This window comes from Schistocerca piceifrons, chromosome X (genome assembly GCF_021461385.2).
Source record: "Schistocerca piceifrons isolate TAMUIC-IGC-003096 chromosome X, iqSchPice1.1, whole genome shotgun sequence".
Lineage (NCBI taxonomy): Eukaryota > Metazoa > Arthropoda > Insecta > Orthoptera > Acrididae > Schistocerca > Schistocerca piceifrons.
In genome coordinates this window covers 226798176-226825581 of record NC_060149.1, presented here as the reverse complement: position 1 = coordinate 226825581, position 27406 = coordinate 226798176, and positions in this window count along the sequence as shown.

Below are 27406 nucleotides of genomic sequence, written 5' to 3'. Positions count from 1 at the left end.
CATCTTCCCTGGCCACCACAATGACAGATCTCACCATTATTCAGCCTTCATCGTCAAATTGAGAATGGCGTGTACGTGATCGCTACTCACTTCGATCTTCACTACCTGAAGTTCCCAATATTTTGCAGGAACAATGGTACAAGATTCCCCTGAAAACCGCACAGAACCTGTACTTCGCCATTCTGTGATAACTAGAAGCTGTTTAGAATTGCAACGATTTTTCTTCACCGCGTTAGGCGTGGTAAGATGTTGTACTTTACGTTTTTCCATATTTGTGTCGACGCCCTGTAGATATAGATATAGACTACTGTTGGAAATGACCAAGTTACGAAGTTCCTCCTTCTTTCTCTGCTTCTCCAGAGATGGCTGTGTACTATAAGATTGTTCAAGCGAACGGGAACGGTAGTAAATCCGTCATCTGGCTATCCGACACACGAGAAAGCGTCGTAACGTTCCTGGAGGTACGCCTTCGCGTATCCGCTACCGTCGCCCCAGCCCGCCTTCCACCGATCACATGACCACGAGCTCACAGTCACACACACACACACACACACACACACACACATACACACGCACACGCGCACACACAGACACGCGCGCATGCGCAATCACTTCCACATTTCTGTGTAGGAGAATACTCCTTTCCTTAGGCAAAAGCTCAAACCCAGCGAGGTGGCGAAGTGGGAAGATCCTGGACTCACAGTCAGGAGGACAGTGGTTCGAATCTCTGTCAGTGCATTTACATGTAGGTTTCTTTCTCATCATTCTCCAGTCTAAGCTTATGCTTAGAAGACTGCAGGAAACCTAAATGTGGATGTACTGACTGAGATACAAACCACTGGTCTCCTAACTGTGACTTCGGGGTCATCCCACTTCATCACCCCGCTGGGTTTTATTAATGAAATTTGGTGAATGCGATGGACGCCCTCTGTGCAGTTTATAAGGTTTTATTTTATCAAGACAGCCTTTGCATTGGCCGGTTCACGTGAGGTAGCTATTTTTGGTGTAGCCAACCCAACATGTTCGAGTACTTCAAAACTTGTTCTTTCAGCAGAATCCAACAACAGATAATAAAAAATTAGTGCAGCACATCAGCATTCAACATTGTGTTTTATGTAGGATGTGGTGCAGCCATGGAAACACTGGACTCTCGTTCAGCAAGATTAACAATTCCTCATGTTTCTCTAACTCATTTTATGCAAATGGTATTACAGCTCCTTGAACAAGGTTATGACCAATTTTCTAAACTGTCCTTTCAAGTAAGATAGTGCCCCTTTGTAATAATTCTGATTCAAGGTTCGTTAAATTCTAACATTCATTACCACAGAGCACAGAGCAAAAGATAATACTCATGAGTAAAAACATTATTATCAGTGTAACAATGAGCTGGCAAAAAATCCTTTGAAATGTTTAAAATGTTCCAACTTTGATGTTCCTTACAATAATTGAATTAACTAGTGTTGACTGAAAACGATAGCATTAAGATTCGTGTAAAGTGCTATTTATCTTCATAACACCGGAGTACTTTGAGCTGATTTTCTAAGAATTTGATGCCCTGAATGCAAACAATTCATTAATATTTGCCAAGAAGTTCAAAATTCTAAAATACAAGATTTTAGTGAAATATATGTTATACTGTTTAAATATAAGTCCATGGATAAAAAATGAAACAATAATTTTGTTATTGTATTATATAAATATTATTATATCCTAAATAAAAAAGTCATTGATGATAACATCCAGTCCCTGATCAATTAGGAAGCTTCTTTTCCATGACGTTCTTGAATGTATTATGGAGCGGTCCATTTTTAAATTCAAGTAGTAAACTGCCATCATGTACATATCTGATCTTTCTTGGTAGCATTCGTCTAGAGTTTTCATATGCAGAGTTGCCTTATTTGTGAACCGTCAAATATTCCCGCTTGAATTTTTCCGTTCTCAGCTCAGACATTTTTCCCTATATATATGCAAAGCGTGACCCATTCTTACCAAAGCCTTTACAAACTGCTTCAAAAGGCCCTACTTGATATGCAGTGGACGACAAATGATTTTCTCTCGTCCAACTAAGGGGTCGTTAATGACATTCTTCCTCCCTCCGTACATGTTTTCTCTCTTTGGCCGTTCTTTTCCAACACTGTGGTGTGTTTTGTCTCTGCTATTCCAGAGTCACAAGAATCACTTTGCAGACCAAGGAGAAAGTTTACCATTCATAAGTCTAGACAAACCATCCATTGATGTTTATGAGACTTCATCTTCTCAAAGATCAAAACTGTGGTTTTATGTTCTTCTTTCATTTCCCTTGAGGGAGCAGCTGACATTGAACTCAATTTGTTACCGTTGTGAATTAGTAAAAATTTCAAACTTGCCTTGAGCTGTGCCCAAATACACGAAAATCAAGTAGAAAACATTCAGGAAGACAAATTTCCTCAGGAGTCCACTAATTTCGTGCAAAACGCGAGATTGTCTTCTTGAGAGTATAAAAAATTAAAATGAAGGGCTTCCTGGATCAACAGGTCGTTACGACACCAGCCTGGGCAAAACCGAAGGATACGATTCCACATCCGTTTGCTTAACATTTATTCCGATTTAGATCGTAAAGTATGAGATTTACGACACTTATATAGATAAACGATACTTTGAAGTATTTACGAAATAGTATTCTATCCAAATTTGCCTCTTTAGTGGGAGTTAAACCATGAAGACATAAAATTATGAAAACTGGTTATCCTACAGATTTCACTTTACGGAAGTCTACATTTAAAAAGTATTGTTAACCTTAAAGATTTTTATTGGATTTCATTTCATATATACAGATTTTCCCGTATATGACATGTTTATTACTATTATTATTTTGAGCTTTTCCTCATTACAGAGGCTTATCTCCAACATAATAATTTACTTGGAAATTACTATACAAACAATAAACGTTCTTAAACTATACTCTCAAAATATTTCTCCAGGTGTTTCGATCTTGCGTGTCCTCTTCCTCTGCGCCCATTCTCCTCATTGTGTGCTGTACATTTTGGAGCCAGGTGGTCACAGGTCGTTCTCTTCGTCTTCTCCCCTCCGGTTCCCACTCCAGTATCAATTTTGGTATTCTGGCTTCCACCATTCGTCGTACATGCCCGTACCACTGTAATTTCTTCCTATCCATTACGTCATATATTCTTTCTTTTATTTCCATTCTCCTTATTACTTCGGTGTTCCTTATCATTTCATTCCTGGAGATTCTTGCCGATCTTCTCCAAAAGTCCATCTCTAGAGCTTGTAATTTTTTAATGTGCTTCATGTTAATTGTCCAGGTCTCCGTTCCACACAGAACCACACTCTCTAATATGGATTTGTGTATTAATTTTTTAGTTCTGCTCATTACATTCCTGCTCCATAAGACTGAGTTAAGCACCCCAATGACCCTCCGTCCGCTACTAATTCTTTTATTGATTTCTGACTCTGATTTTCCCTCGATTTCTAAAATGGATCCCAAATAACAGAAAGTGTATATCTTTTTGATTTTCTTTCCTTCAATGTATAGCTCATCTGAATCATTAGTCAAGTATTCTGTTTTTTGGTAATTAATCTTCAAACCCCAAGTTTTGTATGTTACTGCTAGTTGATTGCACATATAGTTAGCATCCTCCCCATCTTGTGCTACGACTACTTGATCATCAGCAAATAATAAATGATGTAGGTAAACTCCATCTCTTATTTCTAATCTCATACTATTACATTTACGAGACCATGTTCTAAGGCTAATATCTATATAGATTTTAAATAACGATGGTGACATGGGACAGCCCTGTAAAAGGCCTTTGCTTGTTCTAAATTTCGGTGAAAGTTTATTACCAACTTTCACTTGGCAAATGTTATCTTTATACATCTGTTGTATTATTTTAATCAAGGAAGGGTTTATGTTTGCCATATGTAGTGCTCTCCAAAGTAATTTTCTTGGAACAGTATCATACGCTTTTTCTGGATCTATGAAAATTAATCCTATACTTTTTGATTTTTCCCTATGTTTCTCCAAAATCTGTCGCAATGTGAAAATATGGTCTACACATGATCTCCCAGCTGTGAATCCACATTGTTCTTCTTGGGTTCTAAAATTTTTTTCCAGTTTGTTTTTAATTACTTTCGCAAAAATTCTCATTAATGTGTTTGTAACACAAATTCCTCGATAGTTTGAACATATTTTGCGATACCCTTTCTTAAATATTGTATTAATGTAACCTAGCTTCATCTCATTGGGTATTGAATCTCCATGTATCATTTTGTTGAAGAGCTGTGTTATCAGTTTCACAATTTTGTCACCACCATATTTCAGACACTCCAGACTGATATTGCCTGGTCCCAGTGATTTACCATTCTTTCCTGTTCTCAACGCCTGAAATACTTCACTTTCTAAAATATGGGTCTCATCATCTTCATGTCCTTTATCTTCCCCTGTTCCTTCTTCTAGATATTCTTCTCTGTCCTCATTTAATAATTTTTGGAAATACTCTTCCCATTCCTTTTGTGTTATCAGTTGGAGATTAGTTTTGATTTTTGTATCCTGTCGAAGCCCTTTCAATACTGACCATGCTTCTTTTGCTCTCCCAAATCCTAATTTGCTATTCACCTTGGCACATGTTCTTTCCCATGCTTCATGTTTTGCCATCCTTATTTTTTTCATCACTTCATTCTTCTTTTCCTTGTATATTGACCTTGTTTCTTCTGATTTATCATTCAACCACTGAAGGAACGCATTTCGTTTTTCTCTAACGAGGACCTCTATTTCCTCTGACCACCACTCTGCTGCACGGTTGTGGTTGCTATCTTTTCTACCCAACACCTCTGTTGCTATGATTTTCACATTAGCTTTTATATAGTCATATATTTCCTCTGTACTTCCTTCAAATGATTCAACCAGTTTCCTTTCCATCCTGGCCGCAAAGAGTGTTCTGATACTTTCGTCTTGTAGGCTGTCAATATTAAAAGGTAAATTTTCATCTTTCTCAGTCTGGTTCGTTTTATTTATGTTACTTGTATCACTCCTTGCATTCTTCCATGGCCAGAAAGACTTCATTTTAACTAGATAGTGGTCTGATCCACACTGAGCTCCTCTATAAGATCTGACGTCTACTGCCTTGAAACTACTTGTTTGCCTAATGATAATATAATCTATCATAGAACGAAGTTCTTTGGTGTTCTGTTGCCAAGTATATTTACGAATGTCCTTATGTTTGAAAAATGTGTTGATAATTTTTAATTCAAATTGTTCACAAATTGCAATCAATCGTTCTCCATTGTCATTATATTCGTCCTCTCCATGTTTTCCTACTATTCTACAAGATTCTCTAATTCCTACCCTTCCATTCAGATCTCCCATGATAATCAGTTCCTTTCTTCTTGGGATTTTTTCAATAGTCTCCCTGAGGGTGTCCCAAAATGTATCTTTCTCCTTATCTTTTGTGTCGTTCGTGGGTGCATATACGCCAATAATCACAACTTCCCTAGCAAATAATGTCATTTCAACAGTTATTATACGTTGATTGATGAATGTCCAATTTGTGATTCTTTCTTTCCATGATTTCTTTATCATAATGGAGACTCCTGCTTTGGCTCTTACTGCTTTTGATACCCCACTCCAGATATGTACATAATTATCCAGTTCTTCTTCTCCTTGGCCTTTCTTCTTTGTTTCAGAGAGTACGACAACATCCATGTTGAACATGTCAAGTTCTGCAGGGAGTAAATTTATTTTAGTGGAAATACCTTACACATTCCAGCATCCAGGATGCTGGATATGACATGTACTCACCAAAATTGCAAATGGCATATGAGCTGTAGAAAAACGTAATTGATTGTTTATCAGACAATAGTCTTCAGTTTTCTGCTTACATAATAATTTAATACTGCAATATGTAAACAAATCTTAGTATGTGGTGGATTTTTATATCTCTAAATTTTATTACAGGAATATATAAAATTTCTTTTGCAAATCGCATTTTTGTAACAAAAATAGGTATAATTTTGCATAAATCGCCACTGTTTGTAACAACAGATGTCGTTCTAATAATTATTTTGACAAAGGAATTTCTAGAACATTTTAGACAGCAATTTTGTGTTACATAGAACAGTATGCAGTTGTCTTGTGACAGCCAGAGCGAGAGCACCAGCAGCAGCGAGTACTGTTTGTATAAAGCGTTTTTGTACTTATTTGCTGCGCTTAGCTTTTAAATAGTTTTTCTGGCAAAACCTAGCGTAGTTTTCGCGTCTCGTATTTCAGTGAGTGTTTCTTGATTATCAGAATAGCTCATCAGAAGATTATCTTGGGAATTTGTCACCGTATAGAGTAGGGTAAACATAGTCATGTGTAGGGACTGTGGTTGTTGTGAGCGGACGCAAGGAGAATTGGCCACTCTTCGGGGGCAGGTGGAGGCTTTGTCTGTTAGGCTCATCGAGCTCGAGGCGCATGCGTCGGCTCGTAGTGGCGTTGGGGCAACTGTGGTGAGACCTATGCCTACTTCGGTGGCCTTGGAATCACATGGAACCCCTGATGTCGCTGCGTCTTCCGGCAGTGAGCATCTTACCGGTCAGCCATCACTCCAGGGTGAATGGCGGACAGTGGTGGGCTCGCGCGTGCCTGGCCGAAAGGCGAAGGTGGGATCTGGCCGCGTGGCAGCTGCCTTACCCCTTTCCAACAGGTACGGGGTGCTTCCTAGTGGTGATGACATCGTTTCCGAGCCACCACAGGATGCCTCGCCTGTTGGGCCAGTGGCCGATTCTCCGGCAAGGTCCCGACAGTCACAGAGGGCGGGCCTATTAGTTATAGGGAGCTCCAACGTTAGGCGGGTTATGGAGCCCCTTAGGAAAATAGCGGGTAGGTCAGGGAAGAATGCCAGTGTGCACTCGGTGTGCTTGCCGGGGGGTCTCGTCCGTAATGTGGAGGAGGCCCTTCCGGCAGCTATTGAACGCACTGGGTGTGACCGGCTGCAGATAGTAGCACATGTCGGAACGAATGACGCCTGCCGCTTGGGTTCTGAGGCCATCCTTGGTTCCTTCCGGCGGCTGGCTGATTTGGTGAAGACAACCAGCATCGCACGCGGAGTGCAAGCTGAGCTTAATATCTGCAGCATAGTGCCCAGAGTCGATCGCGGTCCTCTGGTTTGGAGCCGTGTGGAGGGTCTAAACCAGAGGCTCAGACGACTCTGCGACTATAATGGTTGCAAATTCATCGACCTCCGTTATTGGGTGGAGAACTGTAGGGCCCCCCTAGACAGGTCAGGCGTGCACTACACACCGGAAGCAGCTACTAGGGTAGCAGAGTACGTGTGGCGTGCACACGGGGGTTTTTTAGGTTAGAGGGACCCCCCCTTGGGCGAAACGATAAAATACCTGACGGCTTACCAGAGAGGACATTATCATCGTTGATAAAGAACGTCCGTCCTCAGAGACCAAAAACAGGAAAAGTTAACGTAATATTGGTAAACTGCAGGAGTATCCAGGGCAAGGTTCCTGAATTAGTATCTCTTATTGAAGGAAATAGTGCGCATATAGTATTAGGAACGGAAAGTTGGTTAAAACCGGAAGTGAACAGTAACGAAATCCTAGACACAGAATGGAATATATACCGCAAGGATAGGATAAACGCCAATGGTGGAGGAGTATTTATAGCAGTAAAGAATTCAATAATATCCAGTGAAGTTATTAGCGAATGCGAATGTGAAATAATCTGGGTTAAGCTAAGTATCAAAGATGGGTCAGATATGATAGTCGGATGCTTCTATAGACCACCTGCATCAGCAACCGTAGTAGTTGAGCGCCTCAGAGAGAACCTGCAGAACGTCGTGAAGAAGTTTCGTGATCATACTATTGTAATAGGGGGAGACTTCAATCTACCAGGTATAGAATGGGATAGTCACACAATCAGAACTGGAGCCAGGGACAGAGACTCTTGTGACATTATCCTGACTGCCTTGTCCGAGAATTACTTCGAGCAGATAGTTAGAGAACCAACTCGTGAAGCTAACGTTTTAGACCTCATAGCAACAAATAGACCGGAACTTTTCGACTCCGTGAATGTAGAAGAGGGTATCAGTGATCATAAGTCAGTGGTTGCATCAATGACTACAAGTGTAATAAGAAATGCCAAGAAAGGAAGGAAAATATATTTGCTTAACAAGAGTGATAGGGCACAAATCGCAGAATATCTGAGTGACCACCATCAAACGTTCATTTCTGAGGAAGAGGATGTGGAACAAAAATGGAAAAAATTCAGAAACATCGTCCAGTACGCCTTAGATAAGTTCGTACCGACTAAGGTCCAAAGCGAGGGGAAAGATCCACCGTGGTATAACAATCATGTACGAAAGGTACTACGGAAACAAAGAAAGCTTCATCATAGGTTTAAGAGTAGTCGAATCATAGCTGATAAGGAAAAGCTGAACGAAGCGAAAAAGAGCGTAAAGAGAGCAATGAGAGAAGCATTCAACGAATTCGAACATAAAACATTGGCAAACAATCTAAACAAGAACCCTAAAAAGTTTTGGTCATATGTAAAATCGGTAAGCGGATCTAAATCCCCTATTCAGTCACTCGTTGACCACGATGGCACCGAAACAGAGGACGACCGAAGAAAGGCAGAAATACTGAATTCAGTGTTCCGAAACTGTTTCACTGCGGAAAATCGTAACACGGTCCCTGACTTCAGCCGTCGCACGGACGCCAAAATGGAAAATATTGAAATAAACGATATCGGAATTGAAAAACAACTGCTATCACTTAGTAGCGGAAAAGCATCCGGACCAGACGAGATACCCTTAAGATTCTACAGTGATTATGCTAAAGAACTTGCCCCCTTTCTATCAGCAATTTATCGTAGATCGCTGGAAGAACGTAAAGTACCTAGCGACTGGAAGAAAGCGCAGGTCGTTCCCATTTTCAAGAAGGGTCATAAATCAGATGCGAATAATTATAGGCCTATTTCGCTTACGTCAATCTGTTGTAGAATAATGGAACATGTTTTGTGTTCTCGTATTATGACGTTCTTAGATAATACAAATCTCCTTCATCATAACCAACATGGATTCCGCAAACAGAGATCATGTGAAACTCAGCTCGCCCTATTTGCCCAAGAAATTCACAGTGCCGTAGACACTGGCGAGCAGATTGCTGCCGTATTCCTGGACTTCAGGAAGGCATTTGATACGGTTCCGCACTTACGTTTAGTGAAAAAAATACGAGCTTACGGAATATCGGACCAGGTTTGTGATTGGATTCAGGATTTCCTAGAAGAAAGAACACAACATGTCATTCTTAACGGTTCAAAATCTGCAGATGTAGAGGTAATTTCGGGAGTACCGCAGGGAAGCGTGATAGGACCTTTATTGTTTACAATATACATAAATGACTTAGTTGACAACATCGGTAGCTCCGTGAGGCTATTTGCAGATGACACGGTTGTCTACAAGAAAGTAGCAACATCAGAAGACTCGTACGTACTCCAGGAGGACCTGCAGAGGATTAATGCATGGTGCGACAGCTGGCAGCTTTCCCTAAACGTAGATAAATGTAATATAATGCGCATACATAGGGGCAGAAATCCATTCCAGTACGATTATGCCATGGGTGGTAAATCATTGGAAGCGGTAACGACCGTAAAATACTTAGGAGTTACTATCCGGAGCGATCTGAAGTGGAATGATCACATAAAACAAATAGTGGGAAAAGCAGGCGCCAGGTTGAGATTCATAGGAAGAATTCTAAGAAAATGTGACTCATCGACGAAAGAAGTAGCTTACAAAACGCTTGTTCGTCCGATTCTTGAGTATTGCTCATCAGTATGGGACCCTTACCAGGTTGGATTAATAGAAGAGATAGACATTATCCAGCGAAAAGCAGCGCGATTCGTCATGGGGACATTTAGTCAGCGCGAGAGCGTTACGGAGATGCTGAACAAGCTCCAGTGGCGGACACTTCAAGAAAGGCGTTACGCAATACGGAGAGGTTTATTATCGAAATTACGAGAGAGCACATTCCGGGAAGAGATGGGCAACATATTACTACCGCCCACATATATCTCGCGTAATGATCACAACGAAAAGATCCGAGAAATTAGAGCAAATACGGAGACTTACAAGCAGTCGTTCTTCCCACGCACAATTCGTGAATGGAACAGGGAAGGGGGGATCAGATAGTGGTACAATAAGTACCCTCCGCCACACACCGTAAGGTGGCTCGCGGAGTATAGATGTAGATGTAGATGCATCCCAAATCAGATTAGGTATAGTTGTTAGCTGAGTTGACTTTTAAGCTTCTGTATGACACACATCGTGTGTAATGTTTTTATTATCAGCAATCATGTGAAAATGAGCTCCTTCTGTGTAAAAAGTGGTTTTGGAGATGAGACTACGTTTTTTTGTCTTGTTGATTGGGAAATTAGGCGAATGTTGCCGCTTCTCATTGAAACAAAATGAGTATTTACCTTTATTCTACAAATTGTTTAATCATATCTTGAAAGAGTCATTTTCTCATGACGTTCCATTGAACTAAAACTATTACATAGTTACAATAGCGATTTATTTCAATTGGAATGGCTCATCAGGGATATTTTGCCTCAGATAACCATTTCAAGAGCAAGAAGGGTAGCATACTATTTCTGTTGTATGGTAAAACGTAACTTTGGTTCCTTGATCCAGTACATTTTTGTTGGAAGCCAGTAATACAGAAGCTTCTTTTGATGGCTTGAGATCTGTGGTGGGTTATTAACTAATCCCAGTTTAAACCCTGAGGAATTAATGCCATACCCCCATAATCACTGTCATCGTCATTAGTATCAGAGGGACAACACCAGTCCTCACAAACAACAGGTTTTGGAGTGGCTTTTGATTCAGACGTTTTCGTTTCTCAGTAGTCCACAATCGTAAATGTTTTGTACAGGTTTTACAGATTTATTTTAAAAGACTTTACAAAGTCAATAGTAAGTTTTTGGTTTCCTTTCAGCGTTTAATCTCTGCATAAGTAGCAAAAACTATCTACGTGATTTACACAACTTCTTCTACTTTAACTTATATTATTTCTGTTCAACAACACAAGTGCAAAAAACTACAACATAGATGTTTCCTAACTGAACTATTAAGCGACACCATTCTCGCTCATCCCTGTACAGCCTAGCTCACACAGTAGCCTCCAACTCCATCTGGTGGATATTCCTGGAACTAATTATGAAGCAGACTGGCAATAGGGCAAACCTACAGGAACCAATCCTCGTACATGTGATTTAGAAGTGGACAAACCAGAGTTACAAATGCACATTACATGTAGAAGTGCATGTTAAACAACTATGATCAAAAAAAGAAGAGCGGACAGAGGAAGACTGATTTCACTTTTTGATTCAACACCCCAACTGTGGCTAAAATCGATTCTAAAATCCTGGATATAAAAAACAGTTTGTTTTTGGCCTGTGTAATTATTTCATTGCTAGTTTCCCTGATTATCTTAAAATGGCGTACCGGTTATTAACGTTGATAATAGGTGTGCAAAGCGCCAATAGAGATTTGATTTCATCATTCTGATGTATTAAATGAACAATAATTTATTTCTACTAAGATAATAGATTTGCTTCAAGTAGAAATAGAGTTCGATCTGTCCACTCAGATTAAGGTTGTCTATGGTTCACTTGAATCGAATCTAGCACTTTTCAGGACGAATCTTTGAATGAGATGCAGACGAATTTCTTCCCTATCCTTCTCTAACTGAGGAAGTATTCGGTGCATAATCATACCGTCGTCGTTGAGGATTTGAGCCCCAAGGTTCCGTTCTGTCTCCATCGATTTCGTTGTACGAAGACTAGTTTCTTTGTTTAGTTAATATCTTTGGTGACCACGCTGTGCAAAACAGAATGATGGGCTGTTGAAATTTCCTTATTTCTTTCTACTGCTCTTCTCTCAACGAAAATTAGTTTCGTTGTATAATTAATATCTATGCAAAACCAGAACGCTCCACTTCCACTAGCTAGGAAACAGCTGCAGTGCTAGATACCACAGTATGTGCTGAAATGCTAATTCATGGGAAACCATTACTTGCATCATACTTGCAACACCTGCAGCTGTGGAGATATATGCTTACATTGTTTTGGAATGGAAATCAGAATCTGCCAGTGGTAATAGTTGATGACATCCTTGTAGCATATTGTAAGAGCGATGGAAAATACATTGCTGGCCATTGAAACTGCTAACCACGAAGGATAGAAAATAATGACATTTTACTCATAGTGCTTATACAGTGTAGTAGAAAAAATACGTGAATAAATCTGTAGGTGATTTGGAAGCATACAGGTTCCGAATTTTACACGGTTCAGTAACATTAATGTAACCACCGCCTATGTTCCACGTCAACATGCAATAACCACTCAAAGACATGAAGTGACAGCTGACACCACCAGCAGTGACGGGGGAATGTGGAAAACAGTGCAGTTGTTATCGCAATGTGGAAATGGAGTGATTTATATGATGCCCAAAAAGGAATGATCGTTGGCTTTCGGGCCAAGGGAGGAAGTATTTCCGAAACGGTTATTTTTGTAAACCGTTCATGTGCCACTGTGGTTAAAGTATACTTAGCATCCAAACCTGGCATTGAGGCATCTGTGGTGCACCACGTGCCATACATAACAGAGGTGAACGACGGCTATGAAGTTGTGCATATGGGAATAGACGTGCAACTGCTAAGCAGTTGGCCACCTAGATGACCCAAGGAGGTAGCAACAGTGTCTCCTCAACGAACGTTCAGCGAACTTCGCTGTGTATGAGCCCTGGAGCAGGTCGCTGGTTCAAGCAACCCATGCTGACTGCAAGTCATCGGCGGCAAAGGCTGTGATTTCCACGCCAATGCTTCAACTGGCGGTCACTGAGTGTCTCGACAGCTGTCTTTTTCAGATGAATCACGTATTATGTTTCATAGGAATGTATAAAACGAAACATCCTGCAACCAGGAGGGAGCGTTATGATCTGGGCACTGTTTTCACTGGCATTCCCTGGATAATCTCATCATCCTGGAGGCACAATATTTCAACAAAATACTTATATCCATCTGTTCCCTTCATGAATTTAGTTTTTCCTTGACTCGATGCCACCTACCTGCAGCATGCAGTGTATGTGCGTGTTTCGAGGAGCACCGGGATGAGTATACTGTTCTCCCCTGTCCGCCAACCTCTCCGGATTGGACCTAGTTGAGAATCTGTGGGACCAGCTCGATCCCACCATGGAACCTCAACCGAGAAACCCAGCTGGCTATGGCCCTGGAGTCGGCATGACTCCATATCCCTCTCTGTACCCCTAGACCCTCATTGACCCTTTCTACACATCTCACGCTGCAAAACATGTTCATTCAGACTTTTCTCAGGTGGTCACATTAATATTAGTGGCGCAAGCTGTACACAGGATTGCCACTTCTGGCAGCAACAATGGCTCTCATTTGGCTGGGTTTTGAGTTGAACTGAGCTTGTGTGAGTGGTATGGGTGCAACACTCTATGCTGCTTCAGTTACATGCCAATTGTAGTGTCAAGTGCAAGCATCCTAGTCTCTTGGCAACCCGTGACCAAATGTATTCAATGGGCGAGAGATCTGGAGAACGTGTTGGCCAGGACTACAGTTGTACGCTCTCTGTATAGAGGTAGGTTTGGACAGTGTGGTTGCATGCCGTCTTGCATAGTCTTGGTGAAACATAACGTTTTGGAGACCTCAAATATAAGGCAATATCACTGGGTTTAAGGAGTCGAAAATGTAACGGCTGCTGTCCAAGTTACCGGCTATGAGAGCTAGAAGTAGATATTTCCTGTACCCACTGGTCTTCAATAGCACGATGCTAGGTATTGGAGCATGTATGACAATGATGGGAAAGCTGAAAACCGTGATGGTATACGCAGAAAGAGTGTCATGGCGCCACTCCTGTGTCCAGTGTTGTCACCACACCTCCCTCTGCTGCTGTGTCAAGGGTTGCAGCAGCAATGGATTCTGCACTGATAGTCCGTAGTGCTTGAGACGTCACCTCACTCTCCGCGTTTATACTTGTAGTGTAGTAAGCAAACCCTTTTCCTGGTACTTGGCATGTAACTTTACTTTGTGATCCTGTACAGTTGAATGAATATGCATGTCCCTCGGCCCAAGACATATGTGATTGTTGCGATCCCTCATGTCGCTGAATAGGAATCTACTGAATGCATTAATTCCGTATCACGTGACAATCGTGGGATGACAACCAAGGCAAATAGTGATATCGCGGAACGATAAACCAATGTTTCGAATGTTCACGATGCTGCCACTGTCGAACTCTGACACGTGCTGGTAGACGTTTCTGTTCGTACGTGAGGCGTAACACGATCATCTCACTAGGAAACAACATTCTGAATGGGAAAACCATTTATACAGAATGAAGGTGGTGTTATTCCTACTACACTGCGTAGTGATACTACGCAGAATTCTGGTAAAAGTTTTAAATCTTTATTGTAAGCGCTGAAAGTAGCATGGAGGCCACCACGGAGTATTATAGTGACAGCGCTGGCCAACAGCCATGCTACGTCAAAAAATAGGGCAGAATAAGAGATGCGTAAGTGAGTTGTGAAGCAAGTATAGCTTAGCGCAATGGTGAATTGCCCCACGCAGCAAAGATTCTACCTCTACATCTACAAGGATACTCCGCAAATCACGTTTAAGTGCCTGGCAGAGGGCTAATCGAAACACCATCACAATTCTCTACTATTCCAATCTCGTATAGCGTGGGGAAAGAACAAACACTTATATCTTTCCGTACGAGCTCTGATTTCCCTTATTTTATCGAGGTGATTGTTTCGCCCTATGTAGGTCGGTGTCAACAAAATATTTTCGCATTAGGAGGGGAAAGTTGGAGACTGGAATTTCGTAAAAAGATTCCGCCGCTACGAAAAACGCCTTTCTGTTAATTTTGTCGAGTCAAAATTCTTATCATTTCTGTGACACTCTCTCCCATATTTTGCGATAATACAAAACGTGCTGCCCTTCTTTGAACTTTTTCGATGTACTCCGTCAGTCCTATCTGGTAAGGATCCCACACCTTAGTAGTTCTGTTACGTTTTCGAAGTGTCCTGCCAATAAGGCGCAGTCTTTTGGTAGCCTTCCCCACAATATTTTCTATGTGTTCCTTCCAGTTTAAATTGTTCGTAATTGTAATACCTATACTTTTAGTTGAATTTACAGCTTTTAGATTAGACGGATTTATTGTGTAACCGAAGTGTAACGAATTCCTTTTAGCACTCATGTGGTTTACCTCACGCTTTTCGTTATTTAGTGTCAACTGCCAATTTTCGCATCCTTCAGATATTTTTTTTAAATCGTTTTGCAATTTGTTTTTATCTTCTGGTGACTTTATTATTCGATAAACGACAGCGTCATCTGCAAAGAACTTAAGACGGCTGCTGAGGTTGTCTCCCAAATCGTTTATATAAATAAGGAACATTAAAGGGCCTATAACACTACATTGGAGAACGCGAGAAATCACATCTGTTTTACTCGATGACTTTCCGTCAATTACTGCGAACTGTGACCTCTCTGACAGGAAATCACAAATCCAGTCACATAACTGAGCCGATATTCCATAAGCACGCAATTTCACTATAAGCCGCTTGTGCGGTACAGTTTCTAAAACTTTCCGGAAAACCAGAAATATGGGATCGATCTGAAATTCCTTGTCAGTAGCACTAAGCACTTCATGTGAATAAAGAGCTAGTTGTGTTTCACAGGAACGATCTTTTCTAAAGCCATGCTGACTGTGTGTCAATAGACAGTTTCGTTCGTGGTAATTCATACTGATGTAGCAATTGGGTCGTTGCCACTGCACTGAAGCAGGTCTCTCTGTTATGGGCAGTGTGACTAGCCACCAGGATTTAGAGCAAGAAATGGGCAGTAATGGTGTATAAATGAGGCTGAATTTGAGGATATGCCGTTATTCGAGTCAGGGACTTGGTAATTGCTGCGTAGCTGCACTACAATGCTGGAGCACCACTGGCCAATCAGACGACTGGGCAGCGCCAGCAGCAGCCTATGGTTCGAGACCAGGCTGTGTCTGCCGCCACACTGGGTCCTTTGTGAGACTTGGCGACATAGCCCTGCAGACTTGCTGTTCCTGTCTGCTGCCGCAAATGATGAGACCCAGGGAGGGACTCGACGTCATAACGTCAGCCGCCGTCTGTCACCTGTCTGAGGGGCATGGATTCAGACCCACGCACAACCGCACAGCAAAGAGCAGCCAGGTCGCCTTCTGGCGTGTCACTCCCCTGGGAAGCGCCGCTGTCGCAGCTGCCTGTGTCGTCGCCCTCCCTGGCTACTTTTACCCATTCTACATACTATTTTTTCACAATCTTCATAATAGCGACAATAGCATCGTAATTGAATATTGTCACTGGTTACATGGCAATCTTCACTTGCTTCCATTAATAGTTTTTGCCCATGTAGACACGTCTATATGGAATTTAATCAACAACACATAATTTTCGATGGCCGCACAAAAATCTGCACGCTACAGTAGAAACCAATTTACAAGTCCTTTTTACGATCACTGTTTGGTCTGACACGATCGGTAATATGCTGATAGGTTCATTCATTTTAGAAGAGCAAATAAGAAGGCAGAATGATTTGCATGTTGAAAGCTTGAGAGCATTCTCTTACACACTCGGAGTGCAATTTACTTCCAGCATTATGGAGACCCTCTACATTTTACCAGACGTATGAGAAAACTTCTCAGCGGCACTTCCCTAGTCGCTGGCTTGGTCGTAGTACTTCAATTAACTGGCCACATAGATCGCCAGTTATTACGTCATTAGATTTTTGACTTTGAGTTTTGAGGAAGTTTCAGATGTACAAGTGAAAGATATGTACGAGAGATGAACCGCATGGTCGCATCATAGACACTGCTATCCTCATTAGGGAACGTGCTGAGGCACTGACAGGCAAAACGACATGTTCTCCAAGAGTGAACAAATGCGTTGAAGTTGGCGCTGCGATACTCGATTACTGATTCTGCACCGTACATCAGCTGTGATGTGACGTGTACGATAATACTTTTAGATGAATGTACTAAAAATCATATTTTTGAGCTAATACTTCGTTAAACTAATAATGTTATATTTACTACCTATTGTACATGGGTGATGCTGACAATTTATTGAAGAACACAGAAAATAAATAACGATGTTGATTAAACGTGTTGTGTCTCGAAAACCATTGGGAATAGGGCATATGCCTGTATGAAGTTTTTTGCTTCAAACGATCGTTCCAGTAACATCCCTGAATATTGACCATTCCCCCTGGGACACCCTGTTCCCCAGCAAATTGTGATGCTGCCCTTGCTGTTCATGTTGAAAATTAATGACAGTGCAGAAAATATTGACGGTAACCTCAGACATTTTGCAGATGGTGTAGTTATTTACAATTAAGAGCTGCCTGAAACACAGTCCACACATACTCAGACTAATCTTGATAGAATTTCAGAGTGATGAACACCTGGACACTTGCTTCAAATCCTAAGCATGCAAAATTACGTACTTAGCAAAAAGAAAACAATGCAGTATTTTGTAACTACAATATCAACGAGTCTTAATTGGAATCTGTCAACACATGCAAATACTTGGATGTAACAGGTTTTGAAGGAATGAAACGGGATGATCGGAGTTTTTAAGGAAGAAGAGACACACGGCAATCATTTGCGACCCATTAGTTTTATTAATTGCATATCTAGATTTCGGCTCTAAGTAGCCGTCTTCACATATGGTTCAAATGGCCCTGAGCACTATGGGACTTAACATCTGAGGTCATCAGTCCTCTAGAACGTAGAACTATTTAAACCTAACTAACCTAAGGACATCACACACATCAATGCCCGAGGCAGGATTCGAACCTGCGACCGTAGCAGTCGCGCGGTTCCGGATTGAAGCGTCTAGAACCGCTCGGTCACCGCGGCCGGCTCTTCGCATATGCAAGAGTAAGAAAAGATATGGAAATGCGACTGAGTGCTGTGTTTGTCTCCTTCCTTGTAGTCTACGGTCCCTGTGCACAACAGTTCCTTGTGGAATCAAAGTTGATCGCAAAACTTGTACGTTTTTGCAGAAGATGCTTGTGTTTTAAGAAATGGCATTAAAGGGAAAGCATCAGAAGACATTGTTAATGATTTTTTTCAAAGGGTTATTAACTGATTCTCGGAAATTGGACTCTCCCTAAATTTTTGGGAAAATACACTATATTCAGTTCTGTACTATAAACAGAGTAATATCAACAATAGGCGTGGCACAAGAACAGCAGTCGGGAAACGGGGTAGAATGCTTCAGATTTTCGGTCTACATACTAATGAAAACTTGAACTGGAAGAAGCGTTTTGCTCAGTTTCTCAAACGGTTAAATTAAGCTACTTTCGTTCTTCGTATAATTGCTAGTCTTGGAAACAACATACTAACATATTTTGCGTATTTACTCTGAATAATGGTTCATGTAGTAATTTTCTTGGGACATTACCAGTTAGAAACAAGGTACTGATTGTCCAAAAGCGAGCATTAAGAATAATAAGTAATAATAAGTGATGTTCACACACGGTCGTCATGTAGGTACTTCTTCAAGGAGCTGTGCATTTTACATCTACATTTACATCTACATGATTGCTCTGCAATTCACATTTAAGTGCTTGGCAGAGGGTTCATCAAACCACAATCATACTATCTCTCTACCATTCCACTCCCGAACAGCACGCGGGAAAGACGAACACCTAAACTTTTCTGTTCGAGCTCTAATTTGTCTTATTTTATTTTGATGATCATTCCTACTTATGCAGGTTGGGCTGAACAAAATATTTTCGCATTCGGAAGAGAAAGTTGGTTACTGAAATTTCGTAAATAGATCTAGCTGAGACGAAAACGTCTTTGCTTTAATGACTTCCATCCCAACTCGCGTATCATATCTGCCACACTCTCTCCCCTATTATGTGATAATACAAAACGAGCTGCCCTTTTTTGCACCCTTTCTATGTCCTCCGTAATCCCACCTGGTAAGGATCCCACACCGCGCAGCAATATTCTAACAGAGGACGAACCAGTTGTAGTTTAAGCTGTCTCTTTAGTGGACTTGTTGCATCTTCTCAGTGTCCTGCCAATGAAACGCAATCTTTGGCTTGCGTTCCCCGCGATATTATCTATGTGGTCTTTCCAACTGAAGTTGTTCGTGATTTTAACACCCAGGTACTTAGTTGAATTGACAGCCTTGAGAATTGTACTATTTATCAAGTAACCGAATTCCAACGGATTTCTTTTGGAACTCATGTGGATCATCTCACACTTTTCGTTATTTAGCGTCAACTGCCACCTGCCACACCATACAGCAATCTTTCCTAAATCGCTTTGCAACTGATACTGGTCTTCGGATGACCTTACTAGACGGTAAATTACAGCATCATCTGCGAACAACCTAAGAGAACTGCTCAGATTGTCACCCAGGTCATTTATATAGATCAGGAACAGCAGAGGTCCCAGGACGCTTCCATGGGGAACACCTGATATCACTTCAATTTTAACTGTGATGTCACAAATTCGTCATAAATAATCAACCACAATTTGAGAAGAATAGTGATTTACACACCTAAAAAACAATAAGAAAAAATGTACTTTATTAACTGTTATTAAAGCAGTCAGTGGCTCACAAAGGAGTTCAATGCCCTACAAAAAAATTTTTGATCGTTTGCACAATAGCGTAATATATCTGACAGGTAGCGCAGCAAGATTTAAATAAAAATTATAATCATCTTCCCTGGACAACCCAGTTCTACTTCATGGGCGAACTTCTCTTTAAAATCCGGTAGCCTGAGAAAGGAAATATTTTTAAATGTAGTTGAGTGAGTACGACAAAATAAATGTGTTCATTAATGTAAACAGTCGTCACATATACGTACCCTGTAAACTGAATAATTCCGTATCATTTGCTGCGCTGTAGGCAAAGCAGAGCGCAGAATTCGTTTCATTGGTAGAATACTAGGAAGTACTCAGTCTTCAAATGAGACTGCTTACACAACACTCATACGACCCTTCCTAGAATATTGCTCTAGTGTCACAGTTCGCAGTGATAGATGGTAAATCATCGAGTACAACAGAAGTGATATCTGGCGATCCCCAAGGCAGTGTCATAGGCCCTCTGCTGTTCCTGATTTACATAAATTATCTAGGTGATAATCTGAGCAGCCCCCTTAGATTGTTTATAGATGACGCTGTAATTTGCCGTCTAGTAAAATCATCAGACGATCAATTCTAATTACAAAATGATCTAGAAAGAATTTCTGTATGGCGCGAAAAGTGGCAATAGGCACTAAACAGAGAAAAGTGCGCGGTCACCCACATGGGTACTAAAAGAAATCCAATAAATTTTTGGTATACGATAAATCGCACAAATCTAAGGGCTGTCAATTCCACTACATACTACAAGCAACTTAAATCGGAAAGACCACATAGATAATATTGTGGGAAAGGCGAAACAAAGTCTGTGCTTTGTTGGCAGAACACTTAGAAGATGTGACAAACCCACTAAAGAGACAGCCTACATTACACTTGTACGTCCTCTGCTGGAATATTGCTGCATGGTGTGAGATCCTTACCAGGTGGGATTGACGGAGGACATCAAATATTGCTGCGTGGTGTGAGATCCTTACCAGGTGGGATTGACGGAGGACATCGAAAAAGTGCAAAGAAGGGCAGCTCGTTTCGTGTTATCGCGCAATAGGGGTGAGAGTGTCACTGATACGATACGCGAGTTGGGGTGGCAGTCACTGAAACAAAGGCGGTTCTCTTTGCGGCGAAATCTATTTACGAAATTTCAATCACCATCTTTCTCTTCCGAACGCGAAAATCTTTTTTTGACACCCACCTACGTGGGGAGAAATAATCATTATAATAAAATAAGAGAAAGTAGAGCTCAATCGGAAAGATTTAGGAGTTCTTTTTTCTCCGCGCCATTCGAGAGTGGAATGGTAGAGAAGTAGTATGAAAATGGTTCGATTAAACCTCTGCCAGGCACTTAAGTCTGAATTGCGTAGTAACCATGTAGGACAGGTCACGGAAGTTCTGGAGAAACTGGACTGGCAGACACCTACATACAAAGTGTCAGGAACCAGTTTTAGTAGACGAATTTTGGAATATACTACAATGCCGCTATAGAGATCGAGTGGACAAGATTAACTACAGAGAGTATAAAGGCGTATTAACAGTCATTCTTCTCGAAATCTGTACGTGAATGGAAGGAGAAGAAACCCTAATTAGTTCAGTTGGAACTATCAAATGGTTCAAATGGCTCTGAGCACTATGGGTCTTAACTTCTGAGGTCATCAAGCCCGTAGAACATACAACTACTTAAACATAACTAACCTGAGGACATCACACACATCCATGCCCGATGCAGGATTCGAACCTACGACCGTAGCGGTCGCGCGGTTCCAAACTGTAGCGCCTAGAAGCGCTCGGCCACACAGGCCAGGTGGAAGTACACTTTACCATACATTTCATAGTGGTTTGCGGAGTATGGATGTAGATATACAGGGGTTAGACAGTGGATGTACATATACGGGTGTTGGACAAAAACATGGAAACACTGCGAGAAATACAAAGCATTCTTGAACAGAAATGCAGCTGCTAGCCAAACCTGCTGGGTGCGCTGTTGTATTTGATCACGAACGGCACCTGTGCAATGCCCTCAATACGTTGCAAGTGTCAGTCGTTTCCAGAAGAGTGTTTAGTATAGCTATAAGTGTGTTACGTGAGAGGTAAGTGAATTCATACATGGCCAGACTGTTGGTGATTTTATGTATTTGCTTCCGTTACCAAGTAGCTGAAGTGGTTCGTGTTTCTTGAGGCACCGTATCTAAGATTTATACCGAATACCGATAGAGTGGAAACGCGCCCTCTTAGTCACAATGCGAACAAAAGTGTGTGTTGAGTAACCACCGCAGATCATCATTAAAGAGGACTGTGGCGGAAAATAAGAGGACAAAAGCTATAATAGTCACTGCAGAACTCAATATCGCACTCGAGTACCCTGTCAGCACCAAAAGCCAGGAAGGGGTCTTCATAAGCAGAGAACTGCAGGCCGATGTGGAATTTCAAAACCAAACATTAGCGACTGTAGTGGGTGTAACACGAAAATATGGTACTGAAGGCATAAAACCTTAAATATGGAGCAATGGAAGAAAGTCATTTGGTTGGCTGAGTCTTGTTTTACGGTTTCCAATTTCTGCCTGAGCTAATGTCTGGCATATGCATGTGCCAAGCCTACAATACAGACAGCTTGCTGTCAAGAGCGAAACATGGCGAGGGTACGGTGATAATTCGGTCAGCCACACACTGGTATTCCTCGGACCCCATGGTTACTCTGCAAGGTCACATTACTGTGAAGCATTGTGTGTCAATTTTGTCTGATCAGATCCATTTCATGGTACAATATTTGTTCTCCAATAGTGATCTGCAGCATCGTCGATGTACCGCTCTGTGGTCCTTTGGTGCAGAGCCGAGTGGAGGGACTGAATCAGAGGCTCAGGGGGTTCTGTGACGGTGTAGGCTGCAGATTCCTTGACTTGCACCTTCGGGTGGTGGGTTTCCGGGTTCCGCTTAATAGGTCAGCAGACCACTACACACAGCAAGCTCCTACACGGGTAACGGAGGCTGTGCGGAAGGGACTGGGCGGTTTTTTGAGATTAGGGGGACTCAGGGAACCACAGAAAGGACGTCTGTCTAAAATGGGGCAGGTAAAACACAGTAAGTCAATTATTGAAACGATCGGTATTGTGGTCTTAAATTGTCGTAGCTATGTTGGGAAAGAACCAGAGCTCCAAGCCCTAATACAAAGCACTGAAGCTCAAATAGTTATAGGTACAGAAAGCTAGCTAAAGCCGGAAACAAGTTCAGCAGAAATTTTTTCTAACGATCTAGTAGTTTCCAGAAAAGATAGGTTAAATACAATTGGTGGTGGAGTATTTATTGCTGTGAGAAGTAGTTTGCCTTGTAGTGAAATAGAAATACATAGTTGCTGCGAAATAGTATGGGTAGAGGTTATACTTGACAACTTGACTAAACTATCAATTAGGGCCGGCCGCAGTGTCCGAGCGGTTCTAGGCGCTTCTGTCTGGAGCCGCGCGACCGCTACGGTCGCGGGTTCGAATCCTTCCTCGGGGATGGATGTGTGTGCTGTCCTCAGGTTAGTTAGTTTTAAGTAGTTCTAAGTTCTAGGTGACTGATGACCTCAGATGTTAGGTCCCATAGTGCTCAGAGCCATTAGAACCATTTATTAATTTGGTCGTTTTGCCGACCCACCGACTCAGAACATACAGTTGCTGAACAGTTCAAAGAAAACTTGAGTCTCATTTAAAATAGGTACCCCATTCATACAGTAATAGTCGGTGGTGACATTATTCTACCCTCGATATGCTCGAAAAATTATACGTTAAAACTGCGGCAGGCATAAAACGTCATCCGAAATTGTACTGGGGCTTTCTCAGAAAATTATTTTGAACAATTAGTTCATAAGCCCACTCGAAGCGTAAATGCTTGTCAAAGCATACTTGACCTCTTAGCATTAAATAATCCTGGACAAATAATAAGGCAGAAAGCCCAAAGAAATTCTGATCATACTTAAAGCACACCAGTGGCAAGACGCAATCAATTCCTTCAATACGCGATAACAACGATGAAGTCACTGATGACAGTGCCACTGAAGCACTGTTATTAAACACGATTTTCCGAAACACCTTCAACAAAGAAGAGGAAGTAGATATTCCTGAATTCCAATCAAGAACAACTGCCAAGATGAGAAACATAGAAATAGATATCCTCGCAGTCGCAAAGCAGCTAGAATCACTTAATAAAAGCAAGGCTTCCAGTCCTGATAGTAGACCAGTCAGGTTCGTCTCAGAGTATGCTGATACAATAGCTCCATATTTAGCAATTATATACACCCGCTCGCTCACAGAAAGATCCGTACCTAAAGACTGGAAAATTACTCAAGTGACACCAATACCCAAAACAGGAAGCAGGAGTAATCCGTTCAATTACAGGCCCATATAACTAACGTCGATTTGCAGTAGGGTTTTGGAACATATACTGTATTCGAACATTATGAAGTACCGCGAAGAAAACGCTTTATTGACACGTAGCTGCCTTCCACTGTGGCCAAGCAGTTCTAGGCCCTACAGTCTGGAACTGCGCGGCCGCTGCGGTCGCCGGTTCGAATCCTGCCTCGGGCATGGATGTGTGTGATGTCCTTAGATTAGTTAGGTTTTACGAAGTTCTAAGTTCGAAGGGACTGATGATCTCAGTTGTTAAGTCCCATAGTGCTCAGTGTCATTTGAACCATTTTTGACACGTATTCAGCACGGATTCAGAAAATATCGTTCTTTTGAAACACACTAGCTCTTTATAGTCATGAAGTAATGAGAGCTATCGACAGGGGATTTCAGATTGATTCCATATTGTTAAGTTTCCAGAAGGCTTTCGACACCGTTCCTCACAATCGTCTTCTAACGTAACTGCATGGCTATGAAATACCGCATCAGTTGTGTAATTGGATCCGTGATTTCCTGTCAGAAAGGTCACAGTTCGTAATAATAGACGGAAAGACATCAAGTAAAACAGAAATAATATCCGGCGTTCCCCTAGGCAATGTTATAGGCCCTCTATTTTTCCTGATCTGTATTAACGACATAAAAGACAATCTCAGTAGCCGTCTTAGATTGTTTGCAGATGATGCTGTCATTTACCGTGTTCTAAAGTCATCAGATGACCAAAACAAATTACAAAATGATTTAGATAAGGAATCTGTATGGTGCGAACGGTAGCAATTGACCCTGAGTAAAGTAAAATGTGAAGTTATTCACATGAGTACTAAAAGAAATCCGCTGAATTTCGTTTCGCGGAAGTCACACAAATCTGAAGGATGTAAATTCAACTAAATAATTAAGGATTGCAATTACAAATACCCTAAATTGGAACGATCACATAGATAATGGGGTGGGTACAGCCAACCAAAGCCTGAGATTCAATGGCAGAACACTTAGAAGGTGCGACAGGTCTTCTAAAGAGACAGCTTACACCACGCTTGTCCGCCCTGTTCTGGAATGTTTCTGTGCGGTGTGGGATCCGCATCAGATGGGACTGGCGGATGACATCGAAAAGGTATAAAGGAGGGCAGCTCGTTTTGTATTACCACGAAGTTGGGGAGATAGTGCCGCAGACATGATACGTGAATTGTGGCAGTCATTAAAACAAAGGCGGTTTTTGTTACGATGGGATCTTCTCATGATATTTCAATCACCAGTTTGCTACTCCGATCGCGAGAACCCACCTACATAGGGAGAAATGATCATCACGATAAAATATGAGAAACCTGGGCTCGCACAGAAAAATTTAAGAGCTCGTTTTCCCGCGCACCGTTTGAGAGTGGAACGGTAGAGAGACAGCTTCAAGATGGTTCATTGAACCCTCTGCCAGGCACTTTCTTATGAACAGCAGAGTAATCATGTAGATGTAGATGTAGATGCTGTGTTCCAAGAAGACATGGTTCCTGTTCGCACAGCTCACATAGTCCAGGACTGGTTTGTGACCAAGAGATTGAGTTGTCGCATCTCCCCTGGCCACCACAGTGACAGATCTCAGATTTATTCAGCCTTCATCGTCAAATTGGGAATGAAGTGTACGTGATCACTACTCACTTCCTTCATCACTACCTGACGTTCCCAATATTTTTCAGGAACAATGGTATAAGATTCCCCTGAAAACGGCACAGAACCTGTATTTCGCCGTTCTGTGATGACTAGAAGCTGCTTTTTCCTTCGCCGCGTTAGGCGTGGTAAGATGTACTTTACGTTGTTCCATATTTGTGTCCACGCCCTGTAGATGTAGATATAGACTAGTGCTAGAAATGACCAAGTTACGAAGTTCCTCCTTCTTTTTCTGCTTCTGCAGAGATGGCTGTGTACTATAAGATTGTTCAAGGGAACAGGAACGGTAGTAAATCCGTCATCTGGCTATCCGACACACGAGAAAGCGTCGTAACGTTCCTGGAGGTACGCGTTCGCGTGTCTGCTACTGTCGCCCCAGCCTGCCTTCCGCCGAGCACATGACCACGAGCTCACAGTCACACACACACACACACACACACTTACACACACACGTACACAGGCACACGCGCACACACAGAAACGCGCGCATGCGCAATCACGTCCACATATCTGTGTAGGAGAATACTCCTTTCCTTAGACGAAAGTACAAACCCAGCGAGGTGGCGAAGTGGGAAGACACAGGACTCACAGTCAGGAGGGCAGTGGTTCGAATCTCTGTCAGGCCTTCCACATTTAGGTTTCTTTCTCAGCAGTCTCCTATCCAAGCTTATGCTTGGAAAACTGCAGGAAACCTAAATGTGGATGGACTGATAGAGATACAAACCACTGATCTCCTAACTGTGACTTCTGGGTCATCCCACTTCATCACCCCGCTGCGTTTTATTAATGAAATTTGGTGAACGCTATGGATGCGCTCTGTGTAGCTTATAAGGTTTTCTTTTATCAAGACAGCCTTCGCATTGGCCAGTTCACGTGAGGTAGCTATTTTTGGTGTAGCCAACCCAACATGTTCGAATACTTCAAAACTTGTTCTTTCAGTAAATCCAACAACAGATAATAAAAAATAATAGCAGCACATCAGCATTCCACATTGTATTTTATGTACGATGTGGTGCAGCCAAGGAAACACTGGACTCTCGTTCAGGAAGATTAACAATTCCTCATGTTTCTCTAACTCATTTCATGCAAATGATATTACAGCTCCTTGAACAAGGTTATGACCAATTTTGTAAACTGTCCTTTCAAGTAAGATAGTGCCCCTTTGTAATAATTCCGATTTAAGGTACGTTACATTCTAACCTTCATTACCACAGAGCAAAAGTTAATACTCACGAGTAAAAACATAGATTATTATCAGTGTAACAATTACCTGGCAAACAATCCTATGAAATGTTTAAAATGCTACAAGTTTGAAGTTTCTTACTACAATTGCATTAACTAGTCTTGACTGAAAACGATAGCATTAAGATTCGTGTAAAATGCTATTTATTTGCATAACACTGGAGTGTTTTGAGTTGATTTTCTAAGAATTTGATGCCCTCAATTCAAACAATTAGTTAATATTTGCCAAGGAGCTCAAAATTCTAAAATACAAGATTTTAGTGAAATATATGTTATACTGTTTAAATATAAGTCCATGGATAAAAAATGAAACAATAATGTTGTTATTGTATTATATAAATATTATTATATCCTAAATAAAAAAGTCATTGATGATAACATCCAGTCCCTGAACATTTAGGAAACTTCTTTTCCATGACATTCTTGA